Below are 23,580 nucleotides of genomic sequence, written 5' to 3'. Positions count from 1 at the left end.
CAAATGAATTCTTTCTAATTGTACGAGCTTTATGCTTCAATTCTTCTGCACTTAGAACAACTAACGAGTAAACGAAACAAATACATCAGTTCAGATAACGTAAGCGAAATGAGTAGTTAACCCTCCAAATCCAAATCCTCAAAGACACCATAATAGAAGCCTTTGACCAATCAATTTCTCTTTGAGTTTTGATAAATATATACCTTATAACTTAAATGACGAGTTGGCATGATATCATTGGCCCATTAGAGGATCCTCTCCTCTCCCGGCTGGCCGGCAGAGAGAATTGAATGCCAAATATATATAGACAGTGGTTGGGAGCATAGAAATCAACATGAAGATGACTAATATGTGAAAAGTTGAAATCTAGCACGCAGTAGGAAACAACGGGTCAAGGTATGATATATACAAGATGAAGTAGGTCTGGAAATTCTGCATACAATACCGCAGGTGTTGAAAAAGATGCTCATATTAGGTTGAGTTTCTTATCTGAATCGTTGTGGGTGAGTTTAAAGCTTTAAATAGTCCCAGACATATATATATATATATTTTAAATGGATTGAAAAGAAAACTGATGAATCTGATGCGGATAGTTGCATTTTAAAATATAGTTTAGTTTTATGAACACTCTTATCAACCAATAATCCCATATTTAACTTTTTATTTAAAACTTATAAAAAACAAAATTTTAAGGGATTAAAGATTAATATGATGAACCTGACGCGGACAACCGCACTTTATAATAAAATATAGATATTTTAATCATATGCCACAGGCAGCAAGAATCCACACTAAATACCAAAAGAAATTAAAATACAAGAAAAAAAAAGTCAGGAACGACTCTTTTAGAGCCTTAGCTCTAGTCTGCTAGCTATAAGCGGGAGAAGCAAAAGAACATGGTTGGGGACAAAACTGAGTTCAGCAATAGCTATTAGTTAATGGCTTTAGTTGTGCTGCTTCTGCTTCAGCTCCTTTTGTGGTTGCCAACGACGACGACGGCTGTATCATCAATGGTGAAGCCCGGTTGTCAAGACAAATGTGGGAATGTCACCGTTCCCTACCCCTTCGGCTTGGACGACAACCCAAGCTGTTTCAGACAAGGGTATGGCCTACACTGCAATAGAAGTTTCAACCCTCCCATACTGCTCACCGGCGACGCAAAAGTTCTAGAGATATCTTTATTACCAGGCCAACTTCGCGTCCTAAACTTCATAGCCTATGATTGCTACAATAGCTCTGGTAACGACCATATGTTCCCTACTTTCGATCTGGATTCTATACCTGCAACTTTTTCGGACACCGGCAATAGACTCACACTCCTTGGTTGCGACACTTACGGTGATATTACCGGCCACAATGGCCGGAATTTTACAAGCGGATGTTCCATGGTTTGCGAGGACCAACAAAACTTTATCAACGGGTCTTGTTCAGGTATTGGCTGTTGCCAGACTTCCATCCCGAAGGGTTTCAAAAGCTTTGAGCTGTATATGGATAGCACCGATAACCACACCAACGTCATGGATTTCAACCCATGCAACTATGCTTTCCTGGTTGACTATGAGTGGTACAACTTCTCAATGTCTGATTTAATAGGTTTTAAGGATTTCTATATTAGAAACGGGAAAACGGTTCCAATGGTGCTTGACTGGGCAATAGAGAAACATACATGTGAAGATGTTTCAAGAAATGACCCCTCTTATGCTTGCCGGAATAACAGCGAATGCTTCAACTCCCCCAACGGTCTTGGATATCTCTGTAAATGTTCTCCTGGTTATCAAGGCAATCCTTATCTCGATGACGGATGCCAAGGTATGTAATAGAATCCATCGATCCATTCTGATCGTGATCGATATCCTAAGCAAGTATATATTTAGATCTTTCTGATCTTCTTCTTAATTATAATCTAAATCGATTGAGTGTATCATATATGTAATTAACTGGTCTCTGCAGATGTAGATGAATGCGCTGATCCAGCTAAAAATGAATGCAACGCTCATTCAGCGGTTTGCACTAATACGCCTGGGAGTTATACCTGCTCCTGCCCACCTGGTATGGAGGGAGACGGAAGAAAAAGTGGAAGTGGTTGCACCGCCCGTCCAAAAAAGCAATCCGCGGTGAAGCAAGTTGCCATTGATAATAATTAATTAACTCCAACTGTAATATTGTATTATTAATATTTAGAGATTTAACTAACTACAGAATCATCACCCTGCCTAGCCGTGAACGGTTTGAGTCTTGGTGGGGTCGTTGTTCAACTCACAAGATTGCTCACAAACTAGTCCATGTAAAAGGGGTGGAAAACATGGCTTTGTCTATTTTAGAATAAGAAACTAAATTTTAGATATTTCTCCATCTGCTTAATAATTGGTGTCTAATCAGTGTCGTAACCAAGAATATTTTCTTGCTGGTGGGGTCATTCAACATTGTAACAAAAATATTTTGACTAAAAGTAACAAAAGTAATTTAAAATCTTCAAAATACAAATAGAAGGAAAAAAGTTTAATACATTACTCTCACTATCTCAACAAAAAATAATAAATGTCATTTCAAAAGAAACTTATAAAAATATAATTTCAAAAGGTAAAAATTGAAAGCACGTAGAATTATTAAGTGAGCTATTATGAGTAATAAATAAGAAAGTTAGAGAATTTTACTTTAACATCATGACGTGTTTTGCATGAGAAAAATAAGAAAGTTACATTAAAAATTCATATCCATAAGATATATGAGAGGGCTATTCAACAGTTAAAAGCTCATGTTGCTTGTCTCGACTAACCCAATCTTTAATATTTAAGTTACTAAACTGATCCTCTACCCTTTTAAGTTTTCACTTAATTTCATTAAAATTTGTGGGGTAAATATGTAAAAGTAATACCTATATAGCTGTACTAGGCATTTTTTTTTTCAACTTCAGTGATGGATATATGTTGCTTCCCCTGCGTCTAATACTCAATATATAGTACAACCTTGATTCCATCAACTTAGACGAGACATTATATACTGCTGCCACTCTGAATTTTAGGGGTAATGACAATTAGCCTCATCTGCAACAAAGACCCACCCTCAATTTTCAGATAAATCACTTTGCCCTTACCCGGTTAATGGGCTTGACCGTAAATATTAAATTATGAAAATGCCCATTTGAAGTTCTTTATTCTTTTTTAGGTGTACTCTCCCCTTTTATTTCTACATTTTTTTTTTGTATTTCTGTTGCTTTTTTTTGTATATTTTGCAAATTGTATTTTCCTGTTAATTTTTGTACTTTCCCTTTTTAGCATCTTTGTTATTCTTTTTTTCTCTGTTAATTTTCTACAATTAGGGGGCGTTTTTGTTTGGATTTCAAGGGCCGGGGGAGAAGTTGGCCAATGGGATTTTGGTTTCAATTTACCAAGAAACCTATGTTCATTTTTCAGATGTATGTGTGGACTAGGGAAAGTTTATTTTTCTAGGTACCATACCTTTCTCCTAGGTGGTTAAATGACTTTCCCACCCAGGGGAAAGTTGCCAACACTTAAATGTAACAAAAATGCCCTTTCTAATAATGAATTTTTAGGGGTAAAATGGTCATTGCTTTATTTACATAGGATATAAAAGAATATGGGTAAATGTACTTTCCTGGGTAAGTCTTTCCTAGGAATTAAACAGAAACACTTACCCGGATAAATGCATTTACCGGGGTAAATAATTTATCGAAAAGTGAATGGAGTCTCTTTTTTTTTTTTGTATTTTGTTTTATTTTTCTCCTTTCTTCCTTTTTGTTGTATTTCCGTTTTTCTTTTTCTTTTTTTTTTTGCAATTTCCTTCTTTCCCTTCTTTTCTGTTTTCTTTTTTTGCAAATTCCTTTGTTTAATACTTTTATTTTATTTTAGATTCACTACTCATTTGGTAATTATATTTAACTTGAATTTTTTATTTTTTAAATAATTAAACTTGGTTTAATTTATAACTTAAAAGTCTTAATAGTGTCTCATGTATTTGATTTAAGAAGTTGAATTACACACATTAATATGGACCCTAAATCCTTTGAACTGAATACATTTTTTATAGGTGGCCATGTATCCAAAGTTAACATTATTTCTGAGAGTATATTTGATAGTGGAAAGCCCCTCCACCTTTTATACATTATTTTTTGAATAGAACGCCATGTGTTTGAGGGGAAGATTTTTTTTTTTTTTGAAAGAAAGACTTTGGTTAGAGTTTTATATGTAAAAAAATATATATTAAAAACAAAAGGAGTAGAGAAGTTAAAAGATGGCCCAAGGAGGATGGGACCCAGATCAGGAAAGTCAAAACGCTAAGGGTATATATCAGACGTCCAAAAGAGTTCAGATCTATGCCCTATAACGTCCCACAGCACATTTTCACCATGTTTTGGGAACATCTCCCGATAATGATATCATCATTTTTTATACATCACCGGAATGTACTGTGGGACATTGTAAGGCGCAGATGTAAAATGTAACCAGTTGCCTGAATGGTTTCTAGGTCTAATGATTTAAGTTGTTCGACCATCCAGGTCAATGACAGTTAAAAAACTAGGATGTTGATAACTTAGGGACTGGTCTATTAAGCTTCCTTGAGGACAATCTTGTGTAACTTAGCTTTCTTTTCTAGGCAATATGGTAAATTAAGCTGTCCAATTATATGTTTTGGTGATGGAAAATCTTTCAAATTCATGAGATATAAGTTTGTCATATTAACCACTGCAAATTTTTCAGTAATTCTTGACTCCTTAATTTTAATGTTTTATGTAGGTGTGGGTTTGGGTATAGTAATGCTCCTTGCTATTTAGTGGTTATATGGTGTTTTGAAGAAAAGGCATGTGAGAAGACGCAAAGAAATTTTCTTCAAAAGAAATGGTGGTTTATTATTACAAGAGAAAATCTTGTCAAATGAAACCAGTTGTGAGAAATTAAAAGTTTTTACAGCAGAGGAGCTAGAGAATGCAACTGACTACTACAATGAGGATCGAATTCTTGGTAGGGGAGGCCAAGGTACAGTATACAAAGCCATGTTAGCAGATGGAAGAATTGTGGCCGTCAAGAAGGTAAAAATAGTGGATTAAAACCGGCTCAAGCAGTTCATTAATGAAATTGTCATACTTTCACAGATCAATCATAGGAATGTGGTTAAACTGTTTGGTTGTTGCTTAGATGCAGAATTTCCTCTACTAATTTATGAGTTCACCTCTGGTGGAAACCTTGCTAAAAAGATCCATGAGTAAAAACAAAGACTTGCTATTTTCATGGAACATTCGTTTAAAAATCGCCACAGAAATTGCAAGTGCAGTTGCCTACTTACATTCAGCAGCCTCCATACCAATTTACCAAAGGGACATAAAATCTTCAAACATACTCTTGGATGAAAAATATACAGCTAAGGTTTCAGACTTTGGGATTTCAAGATTGGTTGAAAATGATAAAACTCACTTAACTACATCGGTACAAGGGACCTTTGGATACTTTGACCCAGAGTACTTTCAGTCACACCAATTTACTGAGAAGAGTGATGTCTTCAGTTTTGGGGTAGTTCTTCTAGAGCTCTTAACAGGAGAAAAACCAATTTCTTCCAGTAGATCATCAGAAGATAGATATTTAGTCACATATTTTGCTTCATCAGTGAGGGAAGACCGCTTCTTTGAGATTCTTGATCCCCAAATTATGCAAGAGGGTAAAACAGAGGAGCTCCAGGCAGTTGCTAACCCTGCAATGAGATGCTTGAATACGAGTGGAAGGGAAAGGCCAACAATGATGGAAGTTGCATCAGAACTCGAAAGATTAAGAAGGTTGGATGAGCCTTCGGTAGTCCCCGATAATGGCCAAGAGGTGGAGATCTTCATCAATGAAACTTTGGGCTTATGGCCCACAAGTTCAACCACTTCAACTTCAACCAGCAAGTTTACAAATTTGGAGAATAGCATCATTTCGCAACAACAGGAACATCCACTAATGTTACCGTCTCACACATTTTAACAAAGATGAATGTATTGCAGAGTGGTGTCTTCTCAGTAGTAAAATAATGTTATCTGTACACAAGACGAGTAATTTTTCCACAAAATAAATTATTAAATTTATGGATCTCTCAGGCGGCATGGAGTGAAGTTCAAGACTCTAATTAATACTGGTGTTTAATATATATATATATATATATATATATATATATATATATATATATATATATATATATATATATATATATATATATAATATAATTTTAAAAAACATGAATGGCCTCAATAATATTTTTAGAATTTTTTGAGGACAAAATTTATCCCTCTATATTAAAATTTATTGATAGAAAATAAGGGCAAACAGTAATCACTTATTGATATTAAGTGAGTTAAAAAGTGGTAATTTTAAGATATTAAAGCATTCAATTCCCTCTCATTAAATTCAACATTTAAGTTATTAACTTGCATCCATGTTCATTGAATCATATATTTAAGTCATTTTTGTTTCTTCTCATCATTAAGTTCAATTCATTAAATCCATAGTTAATAAATTAATAATTCCAATAACATAAAAGCTTATACTTTTAAAATCTACCAAAAAAAATAGTGTTTTCATTTTGGTGGTGATAAGAAATTAAACCATTTTGGGTCAAATGGGTCAATCCATGTTTAAAACCAATTAGAAATGTTTAACATACATATTAAACATTTTGTGTCAAATGGGCCAATCCATGTTTAAACAATAACAAGTATGATAAATAAGAAATGTTTTTATTAATGATGGAAGTGGAATGTAAAATTTAAAACCAATTAGAAATAAAAATATTTTCCTATTCTCTCTCATTAAATCCTATATTTAATATATATTTCTCTCATCATTAAATTGTTGTAATTAAATCCACAATATTAATTTTAATAGTAAAAAAAAAATATTTTGAAAAGTAATTTGAAAACAAAAACATTTTCTTCCCTTCCGGTGATGGGCAAGCAATTTTATAATAAATAAGTATGACGTGTAACAAGTATTTTTATTAATGATGAAAATGGAATGTCAAATTTAAAATCTACCTAGAAATGAAATAATGTCATAGTCAAATAATAAAATTTTTAAAAATAGAAAATGCAAAGATTCAAAAAAAAACAAGGAAAAATCTGGGTGCATATCTAATGTTATATATTTATAAAAAATAAAATGTTAGTTACATCTCTAATATTATGCATTCTTTATATTGAACAAAAATAAGTATTATACATAAGAAATAATTTTATCAATGATGAAAATGTAATACAAAATTTAATGTCTACCTAGAAATCAAATTAATTTTCTTTTTAGGTGGTGGTTAGTGGTTTGGGTCAAATGATATCATAGACAAACAAAAATTAAGTGTAATCAAGGATTAAAGTATCGGTATCGGGTATCGTATCGGACCACTCAGATATGGATACGAATATGGATACACTTTGGAGACGCATGGATATGGACGAAAAAATATGGATACGCCAAAAAATGCATATAAATTCTATAAACATATTAATAACAATATTTTTAAGATAAAAATAACCATAATTAATGTATAGATATATAGAAAATGCATATTCTAAAGGTCTATGTGAAGAAATGATGCATAGAAATCAAAAAATTTTATTGATATTGTATCAAACAACAATATATATATATATATATATATATATATTCAAGGCACAAAGCATATGCAACTATTATATGTGAATTATTATGTTGATTATTTTCTATTTTACTATTTTTAATTTTTAATTTTTAATATTAACTAAAAAATAATCCTCAAATGTTTAGTTTACAATATTTTTATCTTTGTCAACAATAAAAATGTTACTATAAAATGTAAGATATTAATTAATAATTTATAAAATTTTAAGATACATGTCATGTTAAAATTTATAAATGTTAAGTACCAAAATAATTATTCTATTATTAATATCATTTTTTGTATATACTTCTCGAGATTAAACAATTTTTTTATATAAATGTGGATTTAAGAAATTATTTATTCTATTAGTTTTGAATATTATTTTTTTATTTTTCTGGAATTGTTAAACATAAATGTAATTTTTTTGTATTACATTTGGACACTAGAATATAGAGAAGTTATTTTATTTTTATTGGATTACACAAGATTTAAAGTGGCTTAATTGTTTATGTGTGCATTTAAGGTTTGGCGTTGGGTGGTTTGTGTTCGAATCATGCTAGGCGGACCTTTTTTATAATAAACGCGCGCGTAGAAAACGCCAATCCGTATCGATTGTATTGCTGCGTATCGCTTCGATACATTATGATACGGGTCGATATGAAATTGTATCGTTACGATACTCGCGACTCAGAAGATACAAGTTTTCGTAGGATAACCCAAAAACCAACAAAATTCTGACAACCGACTCTACGTTTCAAATTATAAAAACCCCCACCATGTCATTAAAGGCTTATGTGACAAGTTTTCTCCTACTCTCTCTGTCTCTCGATCTCCCTCCCTTCTCTCTCAACTTTGGTTGTAGCCAAATCAAAACCTTTATTTCTTCCCTTCTCTCTCTCTCTCTCTCTCTCTCTCTCTCTCTCTCTCTCTCTCTCTCTCTCTCTCTCTCTTTTCCCTCACTCTTTTTCTCTCTATCAATATCTCCTTCTCCCTCAACCTCTATCGTTCTCCCTTAGTCATTCTCCCGCTCCCTCTCTCGTCCTTTTCTTTTTATTTTTCTTACAAATTTATATAATATTAATCAAACAATATAAAAGAACTAAAGGGACCAACCACTTGTACAATCAAATTACAAATTTCTATCAAGTTGGTGTAAATTTTATAGCAAAGAGTTTCTTGTGAATTTTTATCAAATTGGTATCCAATTTGATAAAAATTGAAATTAATCGTATTTTTTTTTATTTTTCTTGCACACTTATACCACTTGTAAAATCAAACTATTTTCTTATCTAAATGGTGGGTCAACGACCCAACTTTTCAAAGAAACCCATGATGTCATAATTGAATAATAAATATTTGAAAAAGATAAAGCACCAAAAATGAAAATGTACATAATTTTTTTGAAAACAATTGAGAGCATTTCTAATGTTATTTATTCATCATATTAAATAAAAATAATTGTTAAAATAAAAGATCTTTTTATCTATGATAGAAATGGAATACAAAATTTAATAATAATAATAATAATAATAATAATAGTTGGTATTTTCTATAAGTATTTAAGTTTATTTTTTATCAAATTGTTACTTTTGTTAATTTTCATTTTTTATCTTATCTATTATATATCTAAAATTCAATTAATTAATATGAAGAAAAAAATTTCATATGCAACGCATGTGCTTAATTACTATTATGCATGTGTGTGTGTGTGTGTATATATATATATTAATAGCAGCTAGTTATTTATACCATGGTTTTCAAACCATTGTTGACCAGATGGTCGAATTGTCTGGCCGAAAAACTGTCTAAACAACTGGTTCTATTTCACCCTTAACCTATTCCTTGCAAAAAATCTGTTGATTTGTTCAGCAATTCGCTGATCTAAGCAGTTGAACTGTCCACCCATCTGACTCGAATAACAGTTTTGACTGTTTTTTATCTTAAATATTTGTTTAATTTTTAAATTAGAATAGACCATTCATTTGACTGGATGGTTGAACCACTGATCCAGAAATCGATGGCCAAAATGATTCCAGTTCTGAATTGGTTTCTAAAACATTGATTTATACTCCCATAGTGGTATAGGCACGTCTGTGGCTACCATGTGTTTGAATATTTTTATCTTTTGTTATCATCATATGTTTGTCATTATTCAGCACCATGAATCAGATTCTATGTTATTTTGCGCAAATCTTGAGGTGTATAAACCATTTCAAGAAAAAATAATGAAGAGCAACAATGTTGAACTAAGGATTGACGTACACAAGACTCTAAAATTGTGGTCTTAATATGAAGGTTTTGATAGAGATCGATTAAATTCACACTCTATTTCATAGATTTTTCCTTTTTCAACAATCTACAACCGGGTCCTGACTAACTGATCCATACGTAACGTAGGCCATAGCCCAGATCTATGTTAATATGAAGGTTTTTTTTTTTTCGTTTCAATGAAACACTTCTTATTTTTGAAAATCATTAAAACTTTGCTTGTTTTCAATGTTTAATTACTTTGAAAATAAATTCATCATTTTTAAATCAGATGATTTTGATTTATTTTTCGAATTCACGATAAGAAAAACAATTCACACCTTCTTAGTATTCCATATTCACAATAGGGCCCGTTGGTAATTGATTTGCAGTATAATTGATATGAAAAAATATACACCTTGAATAAATTGGATTAGGTCCGATTTAAATACGAAAATCGAATTTAAATATATACCGATCTGATCCGCTATAACCTGATCCATTATTAGTTATGAAATATTATATATTATATATTATATATTATTTAAATAATACAGTAGATTATGTATATTATATCATCAAAATTTTCTATTATAATTCAAATATTCGATAAGAATAATCGTGAAAATCCAAATTCTTATAAGATTGGATATACCTTTATTGAATTCGATCCAATCCATTTGTAGCCCTCATAGAGATGGCTACTTTTGGGTAAATTATGATAGTGACTAAAACAAGGGCAACCACTGACCCAAAGCAAGGCCTGAAGAGAAACATATGTACCGAGTCTTATTTACTTTGGTATACACACAAAAAAGGCTACTTCCAAGATTTGAACCCTAATACATCAGGTATTAATAGAACAACCTGACCATTGCATTGCATTGAGGACCAATCTCATATTATGGTAATAACTATTACTCTATGAAATATTCTTTTGAAGTCTTTTTGTGGGCTATAGTATAGCCTTGTAATGCCTACATACTACATCAACAACCTAGAGATTGAGAATCTGGATTTCCTCATCACATAATTGGTTCTCACACTCACCTCAAGCCTTAGTAGATAAAATTATTTTTGCTCCTCATAGAGTGCGTCTCACACCAACATCATAGCCAATGAGGATATCTTCCCATGAATGACAAAATCAAGAATGAGAGATGTTCCAATGCATGGCCAAAAAAGATATGAGGAGTGCTTTAAAAGGAGCTAATCCAAATTCCTTGCAGCCACATGAGGTAGGTGAGAGGACCAATTCTGTGAAGAGGAAATCAATCTCAGAAATTGATTTTCAAAATGCAGAGATCATCACAAAATTGGTCCTCACACCATACTCACAACACTTGCAGCGATGCATTGGGAACATCTTCATACTTGTAGGTTTTCATTCATGGATGTTCTCCATGCACGGCTTAAGTGTTGAGGTCGATGTGAGGACCAATTTTATTAGGATGCATCCAAATTCTGAAATGCAATGGTAGCTTTTTGGATCTTTGAAAGCTTTATTTAGTTGGTATGACTTCATATCAAGTGGTGGGGCTAGTCTCACTTTAGTACCTGAACTTTAAAACATGCCATTATAGTACTTGAACTCAAGAAAACTACCAATTTAGTACATGTTAGCAGTCCTTCAGTTATTTGTATCATGTGATGATATGTGCAACTTAAATTTTTAAAAAATTCCAAAACTACCATTTTTAATAGTTTTGGAACCATTTTGCCTTGATTGTCTTTCCTGGCGGTGACAAGAATTACTCATCTTCTCCTACAACAACAACAATCTAAACCCTCATTTGTTATTGATTGAATAACTGAAAATGGATTGCTGTGATGATGGTTTAAATCCCTCTTCTCTAGCAGTGATGTCATCTTCTCCAACAACACTTTTCTATGTAGCTTGCTCAATAGGACGCACTGGTTCTTTGACAAAAAGTTTAGGGCATAAAGTGAATAGTGGTGCCCAATTGCAAGGAAAAGGAATTTAAACATGATTATTTTGACCATTCAAAAACTATGCTTCTCTTGCCTATACAAAACTCGAAAGGTATTTGTGTCCTTTCACCATCTAATGCTAACTAATGATTTTGGACTAAATTGGCAATTTTTTAGAGTTTAGGTACTATAGTGGCACGTTTTGAAGTTTGGGTGCTAAAGTGAGACTCAAGAAACATGCCGTCTGTGTTTCAATTTTGGGTGCTAAAGCATATTCTTTAAACAAGAAATTAAAGAAAATATTTGTGTTTCAATTTTGGAAATAGAAAGCACCTATAACCAAGAAACATGCTGTCTGTGTTTTTGTTTCAAAGAATTGGCTTGTTTTCTGATCAGCTGATTTCGTTTTGTTTTTGACTTTTTGGAACTGACAAGAAGAAAAGTAATTCATGTTGGAGAACAATCCCCTAAACTATTAATAAAGAATTAGAAGAGTTAAGGAATCATTGTTGCACAACAATGGCATTTACAAACAGAAGTTTTTCTCTCCTGTATTCTATTATTCTCTTTCTTGGAGGAAATATAAAGGTGTAATTACATCTTACATATGAAATAATCTTATTCTAAGGCAACTATACAAATATTAATATACAAGATTTGGTCAATTAATCAGATTCCTATAATCACGAAACTAACTACCATATTTACAAAGGACAGCTCATTCTAACACTCCCCCTCAAGTTGGAGCATATATGTCTATCATGCCCAACTTGTTAACTATCTCATGGAACACCTTTCCTGATACAGCTTTTGTAAGTATATCAACTAGCTGATTTTTTGACTTGACAAACGGAAACCGTATGAGCTTTTGGTCTAACTTCTCTTTGATAAAATGACGATCAACCTCAACATGTTTGGTGCAATCATGTTGTGCAGGATTCTGTGCAATTTCAATGGCTGCCTTATTATCACAGTGAAGATTCATCGGTTTTGCATATTCAATCCCTAAATCTTTGAGAACACCCTTAATCCATTATAACTCGCAAACACCATGAGCCATACCTCGGAATTCAGCTTCTGCACTCGACCTTGCAACTACCTTTTGCTTTTTGCTTCTCCAAGTAACAAGATTACATTCAACGAAAGTGAAGTAACCAGATGTAGATTTTCTAGTTGTTTGATCTTCTGCCCAATCGGCATCCGTGTATCCCTCAACGCTTGAGACATCATTTTTTGAGAATAATAGACCCTTTCCTGGAGCACCCTTCAAGTACCTTAGAATTCGGTTCACTGCATTCATATGTTCTTCACTCGGCGCATGCATAAACTGGCTTACAACACTGACAGCATAGGCTATGTCTGGTCTTGTATGAGATAGATAAATTAATCCACCTACTAACCGTTGATAACGGCCCACGTCTGTTGGGACTTGATCTGGAAAAATTTCGAGCATGTGATTCACTTATATAGGTGTTGTTGTTGGTTTGCAAGCAGGCATTCCGGTTTCAGTCAAAAGATCTAGCACATATTTTCGTTGTGAGAGGAAAATCCCTCGTTCTGATCTTGCTATTTCAATTCCTAAGAAATATTTAAGTTGCCCAAGGCTCTTCATTTCGAACTCAGTAGCCAAATATTCTTGTAATAACTTCATCTCTTCTGGATCATCTCCTGTCAAGACCATATCGTCAACATACACGATTAAAGCTGTTACCTTCCCTTCCTTGTACTTTATAAACAAAGTATGGTCTGAACTACTTTGTTTATAACCGAATGCCTTCATTACAGAGGTGAACCTTCCAAACCAGGCTCTTGGAGATTGTTTGAGCCCATATAACGATTTTTTCAATTTGCAAACTTTGTTTCTACATTGGGAACTACATTTCACACCCAGTAGCAGCTCCATGTACACTTTTTCTAAATCCCCATTGAGAAACGTGTTCTTAACATCAAATTGTTGCAAAGGCCACTCCCGATTTGCTGCTATGGATATAAGAATGCGAATTGTATCCAGTTTGGCTACTGGTGCAAATGTCTCTTGGTAATCCACCCCGTATCTTTGTGTATACCCCTTTGCGACCAACCTCGCTTTATATCTATCAATGCTTCCATCTGCATTAAGTTTCACAGTGAACACCCATCTACATCTGATTGTTTTCTTTCCTTCGGGTAGTGACACAAGTTCCCACGTAGAGTTCTTCTACAAAGCTTCCATCTCTTCGTTGATTGCCTTGGCCCAATTTGGGTTTGTCAAAGCTTCCTGCACACTACTAGGAATAGATACATTGGATAATTGGTTAATAGTAAGTGCATAAGATTCAGACAGCCTATGATTAGAGACATAATTACTAATTGGATATTTCACAATGGCTTTGGGATCAGGTTCATATTGTTTCTTTGGAATGCCCTTGTTTGATCTTTGAGAATATCTTGGAACTAAGTTTTCATGAGGAGCAAGAGATTCGTTAGATATGACAGGTGTCTCACAAGAATCATGTGTTTCACAGGAATCATTAGATATGGGATTCGAATCATGTGTTTCATAGGAATCATTAGATATGGGATTCGAATCATGTGTTTCACAGGAATCATTAGATATGGGATTCGAGATTACCTGAGGTTCAACATTCTGAGTTGATTCTTCAGCTAATGGTGTTAACATAGGCAACTCTATACTCTCTGGTAACTCCTCATGAGTGACACTTCTCTCAAGCCTTTCATGTATTGATTCTAGTTCTGAGAACTCATCTCTGCTACCTTCTTGTGACATTTTTCCTTCACTGGAACTCTCCCCCTAAAGGGAAAATGTTGAAACTTTGTCTGAATAATATGGTTCAGATTCCCGAAAAGATGCATCCAAAGTCGTATGTAGTTTATTGGTTTAAGGATCATAGCACCGATATCCTTTCTGAAAATCTGAATAACCAACAAAAACACAACGTTTTGCACATGGATCAAGTTTAGTTCGCAAAACTTTTGGAATGTGAACATAGACAGTACAACCAAAAACTCTAGGTTCAAGATTCGGAAGATGTGGAATAGAAAGTAAAGACTGCATTTTTTGTTGAGGTGTATGAAATTCCAACACTCTAGAGGGTGACCGATTAATTAAGTATATAGCAGATTTGACCGCCTCTCCCCAATAGAACCTAGGCATGTTCATTCCAAATAGTGAGGCACGAACCACTTCTAGTATTTGTGTATTCCTTCTCTCCGCTAACCCATTCTGCTACGGAGTATAGGTACAAGAAGTCTGATGTCGAATCCCATATTGAGTTAGATACGTTTGAACAGATGTATATATAAACTCCATGGCATTATCGGTTTGCCAAGTACGAATTTGTTTCTGATACTGAGTACCCACCATACGATGAAATCCCTGAAATGCTGTAAAAACATCACTTTTTCTATGAAGTAAAGACACCCAAGTCATTCTCGTACATTCATCTATAAACGTGACAAAATAACAAGCTTTAGAGAGAGGGAATTTTAGTAGGTCCCCATACATCAGAGTGTATAACTGAAGAAGGTTCTAAACTTTTATTTGAACTTGGTAAATAAGAAATACGATGGCTTTTGGCCAGTTCACAAACATTGCAATGAAAATCTGAATCATTTAAAACTGAAAAAAGATGCAGTTGTAATTTCTTAAGATATCCAAAAGAAAGATGTCCCAATCGCCGGTGCCATAACCATATGATTGTTTGATCTTTATCTTCACTTCTAGTCTGATATACATGGCTGAATTTCTGTCCTTCATTTTGTGAATTCCAGGTAATAGAGTTTGTTGCGTTTAACACCATAACCAAGAATCTTCTAGGTCAGAATATCCTGGAAAACACAGAATGAAGGCCAAAAGGTTATAATACAATTAAGAGTAGAGGTAAATTGGCCGACCGACAAGAGATTACATTCAAGACTTTGTACAATCAGAACTGAATTCAATGTGAGAGTGTTAGGCCAGACGACAGATCCGATTCCAGTAATAGGAGAGGTACTACCATTAGCTGTAGACATAAAGGATTGGGAAGGTGAACTAATGGATTGTAGCTGGAGTCTCTAATCATATGATTGGATGCACCTGTATTAATAATCCAAGTACCATTCATAGAAGTTGCAGAGAATACATTTGCCTTACCAACAATACCTGGGTGAGCAACATTAGCTGTAGTGGCATTAGCTGTGGGCTGCGATTTGTCCTCAATGGTATACTGAACTTCATTCATAGCTGTCACCATAGCTTTTCCTGCAATCTTCTTGGATTTTTTGAAAAATCCCACCACTAAGGATAGCCAATAATTTCATAACACCTCTGTTTTGAGTGACCTGATTCACCACAATGATCACAAACAAAATTGTTAGATTTTCCAGCTGATTTATTATTACGATTCTTCGTTGATCCAGATGACCCTTGTTGGGTTTGACGAGCCAGCATGGCAGAATGTTCAGAAATTGAGTGAGAGCCCCCCATTGTCCCATTGTTTGTTTTTGTTGATGCTCCCACCTCACATATGCATACGCACTCTCCAAGTCAAGTTTTGGATCTTTTCGTAAGATTTCTCCTTGAACTTGATCAAATTTAGAATCAAGTCCACTTAGAAAAATATGAACTCGAAGCCTAGTCATGGCTGAATGTAATTGTACTACCCCTTCAACTGTTTCTTCTTGAGAGGCAGTTCTATGATCAATCTCCTGAAAGATAGCAACAAGTTCATTGTAATACGTTGACAAGAGTTTACCATCTTGTTTGGTAGAGAACGATTTTTGATTTAACTCAAAAAGGCGAGTTTTGTCTAATTCATCATAGAAGGTTTTTGATAGAGCCTCCCAAAATTCCTTGGCCATGGAAATTCGAATGAATCGCTGCATCAGCAAGGGACTCATGGAGTCAATAAGCCAACTTTTTACTGTTTGATTTTCAGTAATCCAGGTTGCGAAGGTAGGATCTTCAGGCTTGGGTTTTTTCGCTTCTCCGGTAAGATATCCAGATTTGTTGCGAGCTCCATAAAGATTCTAAACTACTACTACTACTATATTAATTATTATTATTATTATTATTATTATTATTATTATTATTATTATTATTATTATTGTGAAATCTGACATATTTCATTTGTCAATCGTTATTAATTGTAAAAATTTGCGTTGTTTTTTTATATTATTGATAAATAATTTTTTAAAGATAGTTTTTTTTTATTTAAGAGATTAAATAATGGCTTAGTTGTAATTAATATGACATACCATTAAAGGCCTTCATAATAAGTCTTTTTATTTAAATTAGGAAATTCAATTAGAAAGATTAATCTATCTCACATATCTTTGACATGAGTTTTTGTTGTTTTTTTTTTTTTTTTGTAAGCAGTCATATGTCTAAAAATTGGCACTTCTTCTAAGAATGAAGTTAATTATGTCTTAAAATGAAGGCTTCTATCTAAAAAATGAAAGAATCTCTCTCTCTCTCTCTCTCTCTCTCTCTCTCTCTATCTATCTATCTATCTATCTATGTGCCCTGTGGATAATCCTATTTTTTCACATAGGCTCAGTTTGGAAGGAGTACAAATACAAATATGTTGATTGTAAAACCCTGTATTTTGTATTATTTTTTATGTATTTGCACTGTACATAATTGTATTTTTTGCTTCAAAAACTATAAATACTTATATTTGTACTCTTCCCCAAACCCAAGGCTCAATTTTGGATGAAGTACAATACAAATATATACAGTACAAAACCTTTACTACAAGCAAGTGTTTTTTCCTAAAAAAATAAAAGTATACATATAAAAATATTTTTTAATTTTACATACAAAAAATTAAGAATTATAAAAATCATTTATTATTATAAATATAAATAATAAAATATATATAAATAATGTTTTTATTTTACATACAAAAAAATAAGAATTATAAAAATTATTTACCAATATACTTAAAAAATAAAAATATGATATATAAAATATTATTATATAATAAAAATTATTTATTATATATATTTATATGTATTTGTATATGTACATGTATATGTACATGTATGTATGTATATAATAAAAAATTATTTATTTATTATACTAGTCTTGCGAGCCTTATGAGTTGAGCTTCACTTGGCTCTAGCTCAGTTCAATTAGCAAATGAGCCCATATATCAGGCTCAAGCTCATCTCAAAGCTCAGTTTAAACCAAGCCAAGCTGAGCTCGAATATCTTGTGAAAAGCTCAGCTCGTGGCCACCCCTACTCGATAGACACAAAATAGAGAAAAGAACATGCAGTGGTGGCTGAAACTCAAAACCCTACTCTTCTTCTTCCATTCTTCATCTTCAATAATCGGTACTCTCTCTCTCTCTCTCTCTCTCTCAACTCAGTGCTCTATGCTCACAAGTCTGATTTCTGATTTTTGAAATCTCAAACTGATGTTACAGATTTGAAACTTTACACGTTGCAAGTGTCTCTCTCAAACAGATCTGAATATACTTCCAAAGAGCAACTTTGCAAGTTCCTGTAAAACTTGCAATCGGGGATTCGGGTCTCCGATGGGGAATTCATCCCCATCGGAGTCATGGATGGAGGAACAATTCTTTCTCCAATGGGGATCAAGGACGGGGATGGGGGATGATCTAGAAATTAGGGTCACAGATAGGGAATGCAACCCCCACCCCAAACCCACCCTGTTGCCATTCTTAGGCAGAAGCCCAACCTAAAATGGTTGGGTTAGGTTGTGATTGAAGGTTGGATTAGGATTATGATTGTAAAGCATATATGTGAGATGAGGTCCGGTTGCCGGTTGGGTCGGGGTTTACTTAGGGAACTACAAGAAAAACGGTAAAAGGCGATAGTTGTAGGACCGCCGACTTAGTCCTTTAGACTATTGGCGTAGACAGAAAAGACCGCTGCCTTTGAGGACCGGTCTGGTGTGGTTCAATCATCCCTAAAGAGGCGGTATATCAGAACCGCTGGCTTAATAAAGGTGGCGGTCTGGACCGCTAGCTTAGATCTCTTTAGAGCGCCGCCTTAGATCGGTTTCCATTTTTAGGTGGCAGCCTGGACTGCCGGCTTGGATCTCTTTAAACTGCCGCCTTAATTTGATTAAAATGTTTCTTCCATTTTTAGGTGGTGGTTTGGACCGCCGGCTTAGATCTCTTTAGACCGCCTCCTTAGGTTGGTTAAAATATTTCCTCCATTTTTAGGTGGTGGTCTGGACCGCCAGTTTAGATCTCTTTTATGTCTAAGGCGGTAGTTGTATGACCGCTACCTTTGTTTTTTTATTTTTAATTATTTATATGAATTTGATTTCAACATTTTTTTGGTACATGTTTAATACAAATATCATGGCAGAAAATACATAAATAAAATTAAAAACTTTTAATTAAATATTAATTATTATAATATCCAAAACAAATTGCTTAAATACAATATCCAATTGATATATACAAAAGTAAAAGGCATTTAAAAAAGTCTTCTTGAATAATGTAACACTTCTTCCAATGCAAATGCACTTGACATAATGGCTTAACCTGCAAATCATAACATAACTTGTTAGATAATGTAAAGTAAATGACATATCAAATATAACTCTTAATCAAATCACTACAGGAATGAATTAATCATTTATAGCAGCTTAAACATTTCACTACATGCTTTTAGAACGAATTAATCATCATAAAGGGTAAATCTAAAAGACATCATGAACACTTCCTACAATTTTATAAAAAAGGACTAGGCCTTATTTAGGAACACTCACCCCAATGATTTAGCCCTCCTATGACCATCCATATTTATTCTCCCCTCTTCCCCCCAATCCACCTAGGTTTTGACCCCTCATGAAAATTTTCTAACTCTGCCCGGAGTTGATGTTCAGCTGAGTTTGACTGTCTCGTACGATTGTTCAATCAATTTTTTTGCTCGTGGGATCAACAGTTTCAATTTTCTACATGAGTGACTGCTCAATGGCGGATCAATCCATGGGCTGTAGCCCTGATGTTATGTCCCTTTGAATAATAATAATAACGGATTAGTGCGGATTTGTCCAATGCAGATTTTTGATTCACACTGCAGAGTTATAAATATTCAAAAGAACCACAATCCACACTTTATGCACCAATGCCCACCTGTGAATAGGCATCAATTTCGATCTGGCACCTACCCGACAGTACTTTAAGCCTTCAAATTCTGACTCTGGGCTAATCGGTCATTTTCCCTAATAATAATGAGTAAAAACAAGTATGTAAAATAAAACATAGATAGGAATAAACTTGAAATATTAGTTAAAGTTAAATAGTAAAATACATTGAAGTTTATACTAAGACAATATTTGTCTTTACATGTAATGCATAAAATACTAAAAATAAATTGCGTCCATTCATGGATTAATTAGTAGAGGGAAGAGAAAGTGAGAAACGTTGTAAATGAAGAGTCTTTCACTATTTGATGGATTGGCGTGTGAGATCACATCTGCGCCTCACAGGTGTCCTACATGTACACCTCAGCGTGCATAAAAAGATATTACCAATGCATGATTGAGATGTGGTGTGGGGCGCAAATGTGAAGTCCCGACGTGCATGTTACTCAAGAGTAGACCTATTCATGGGCCGGCCTGGCCCTCAGACGGGCTTGAACAGGCTTTTTGGCTCGCGGGCTTAACCTCGGGTCAAAAAGCCCGGCCCGCATAAAATTTGAGCAGGGCTCGAGCTTTGCCAACATAGCCCGGCCCGAGCCCGACCCGGCCCGACCTATAGTTAAACCTAAGTAAAAATCCTATGTGATGTCCATTTGAATAAATTTTTTGATTTAAGAAGGTTGTTGATTCACTTGTAGGCCCATTGTTCATTTAAATAAGGGAAAAAAACATCTGAATTAAAATAGATAATGTTCATTTGAATAGGGAAAAATTCGAATTTCTTTTATTAGGTAGGGCTTCGGGCTCGGGCTCGGGCTTCGGGCTTTTTATTAGGTCCGAGCTCGGGCCCATGTTGTAGGCCCGTTGGTCGGGCCAGGCTCGGGCTCGGGCCTAACATTTTTCTGTTAATAAAGAGTAAAAGCCCGGCTCGGCGCATGAACAGGTCTACTCAAGAGGGTGTTAATTTCCTTGTAAGATTGGTATTTTACATTCACATTTGTGGGCCTACGATTCCAACAATAGACTTTTGGTGGCGAGATCTGTTCTTCACAAATGGGTGCCTTATAGGCACATTCACCGTGCATTGGGAGCATCTCCCATGAATAATAACAAATAAGTATGGAAAATGTTCCCAATGCATGATAGAATGTGCATGTGAGACGCCTGTGAGGTGCCAAGTGTGAGAAATAGATCCGGTCTCTGATTTTTTTTGCTAAATCTATCTAACAAGGGTCACTTGAATTTAGATGTACACCCATAAAGGGGCACCCCACAATATTCCACAGCACATTCTCGCCATATATTGAAAACATCTCCCTATGATAACATCATGATTTCTGAGATATCATGGGGAGATGTTCCCTATTATATGGCGAGGATATGCTGTCAGACATTGTGGGGTGCAGATGTAAATTTGGTTCACTTTGCATGAAAGCCAAAATGATTTAATACGTATATATGTTAGAGTCCAGTTGACGTCCAACAGGGGTCACTTTGCATGAGGCCTAAAAGATTCAATCGGACTTTCACTGATTAAATCATTTTAGCTTCATTTAAAGTGACGCTATTGGTATGCTCGGCTATCAATTTTCTTTCTTGATTATTTTTTTATTCTTGGATCATGGAAAAGACGGGTTCACCTTTGTACAATACTTGTTGCAAAAGGGGTGGTTTGTGCTCAATGGCGGATCTACCTTCTCTTGATTATTACCCTTATAGATAACGGCACCCCTCTGATGAATAACTACATCCGGGTCCCAACTTGCCGACCTCTATATAGGCCGTAGCCCCGAGGTTACGTTCCTTTGAAAAATGAATGGAAACAAAGGTGTAACATCAATAGTTAAATTGTCTGAGTTTTCAAATTTGAACAATTAAGCACTGCTTTGCAAAGCCATCTTCTCCACTTTGTGAAATTCGCTTTGCTTATAATTTTACTCAAAAATAGTCTCTGTGTTCTTCTTCGCACTTTTTTAGTCATGTGAAAAAGCTCTCTTACAAGAAATTATATCTTCGGCAAATACTGAAGGAGCAACGCCCTTTATCGTAGGGCTCCTACTAAGTGTATCTGAATGGCCGATTTCGAATTCAGTCCTGTAAGGGTGATTTGAAATCTATCCGTTGATAATTGGGTCGAAAATGAATCCATTTCTACTTGATCCAATATAATTTGGTTCAATTGGACTTGAAAACATTTGCCAATATATCGTACCTAGCTGTTGAGTTTGACTATGATGCATGCTTAAAAAAAATAATGTATTGGGGATTTTCTAGAAAATTTTCTAGAAAATTACTAAATATGACATTCATTTCTTAATTTTTTTTATATATTCTAAAATTATAAATATAGAAAAAGAAGGGTAAGGAAATTATCGACATCCAACTGAAAAAAAAAAATCTATCCAACTGAAGTTGTTTGTTTGGCTACTATAACGTTTGATCAATTATATGCATATTTTCAAATGTATGAACATTTGCTTGTAGTAATTCAAATGTATACACAAAGCATCTTGTTTCTACTTATTGGTGCTTCTTTGGATGTATTGAGGATTCCAAAAGAGACGGCTTCATAAACTGCGAGAACATTTTTTTCAACAGAATGGAGGTTTGTTATTAAAGCAACAACTGTCTTCACGCAATGCTTCTATGGAAACAGCTAGAATCTTTACTGCAGAAGAGCTTGAGAAGGCAACTAATAACTATGACATCAGCCGTATCCTTGGCCGGGGAGGGCAAGGTACAGTAGTATATCAAGGAATTTTACCAGATAATACATTGGTTGCCATTAAGAAATCGAAAATTATTGATGAAAGTCAAATTGAGTAGTTCATCAGTGAGGTGATTATTCTCTCCCAAATTAATCATAAAAATGCGGTGAAGCTCTTGGGTTGTTGCCTGGAGAATGAAGTTCCATTGCTGGTGTATGAATTTGTTACAAATAGAACTTTGTCACATCACATCCACGATGAGGAGAATAAATCATCACTTCCATGGAAAAACCGTTTAACTATAGCTGCAGAAACTGCATCAGCACTTGCTTACTTACACTCTTCTGCTTCTCCACCAGTTATTCATAGAGATATCAAGTCTACTAATATTCTCTTGGATGATAATTACATGGCAAAAGTTTCAGATTTTGGAGCTTCAAGGTTGGTTCCACTAAACCAAACTCAACTTACAACATTAGTACGAGGGACCATGGGATATTTAGACCCAGAATATCTTCATACAAGCCAATTGACAGTGAAGAGTGATGTTTATAGCTTTGGAGAAGTTCTTGTGGAGCTATTAACAGGAAGGCAGGCACTCTCCTTTGATAGACCGGAACAAGAGAGAAATCTGGCTATGCATTTTATGGCTCTAATGAAAGAAGACAAAGTTAATGAGATTTTGGAGGATCGAGTGACAAACGAATGCAATAGTGATCAGCTAAGGGAGGTGACCATGATTGCCAAAAGATGTTTAAAACTGAATGGGGAGGAAAGACCTACAATGAAGGAAGTGGCAGTAGAGTAAGAGGGTTTGAGAGTGTCTGATAGTCATCCATGGGTAGAACATAATTCTGAAGAGGCAGAGTATTTGCTTAGTGAAACTTCAGATTTTCATAGCTGCTGTAACACCATTGGGTTTGACAGTTTAAGGGATCATGTGGTAATACCACTGGATGGTGGGCGATGA

General features: G+C 34.4%; 1 pseudogene; it reads left to right on the top strand.

Annotated features, from left to right (window-relative positions):
* The first annotated feature begins 938 nt into the window (after positions 1-938).
* On the top strand, positions 939-23,580 carry LOC148845097 (wall-associated receptor kinase 2-like; annotated as a pseudogene).

Source organism: Nelumbo lutea, chromosome 7, assembly GCF_056320005.1.
Source record: "Nelumbo lutea isolate HS-2025 chromosome 7, American lotus-T2T, whole genome shotgun sequence".
In the NCBI taxonomy this organism is placed as follows: domain Eukaryota; kingdom Viridiplantae; phylum Streptophyta; class Magnoliopsida; order Proteales; family Nelumbonaceae; genus Nelumbo; species Nelumbo lutea.
The sequence above is the reverse complement of the archived record's forward strand: the minus strand, read 5'-3'. Positions and strand labels throughout refer to the sequence as shown.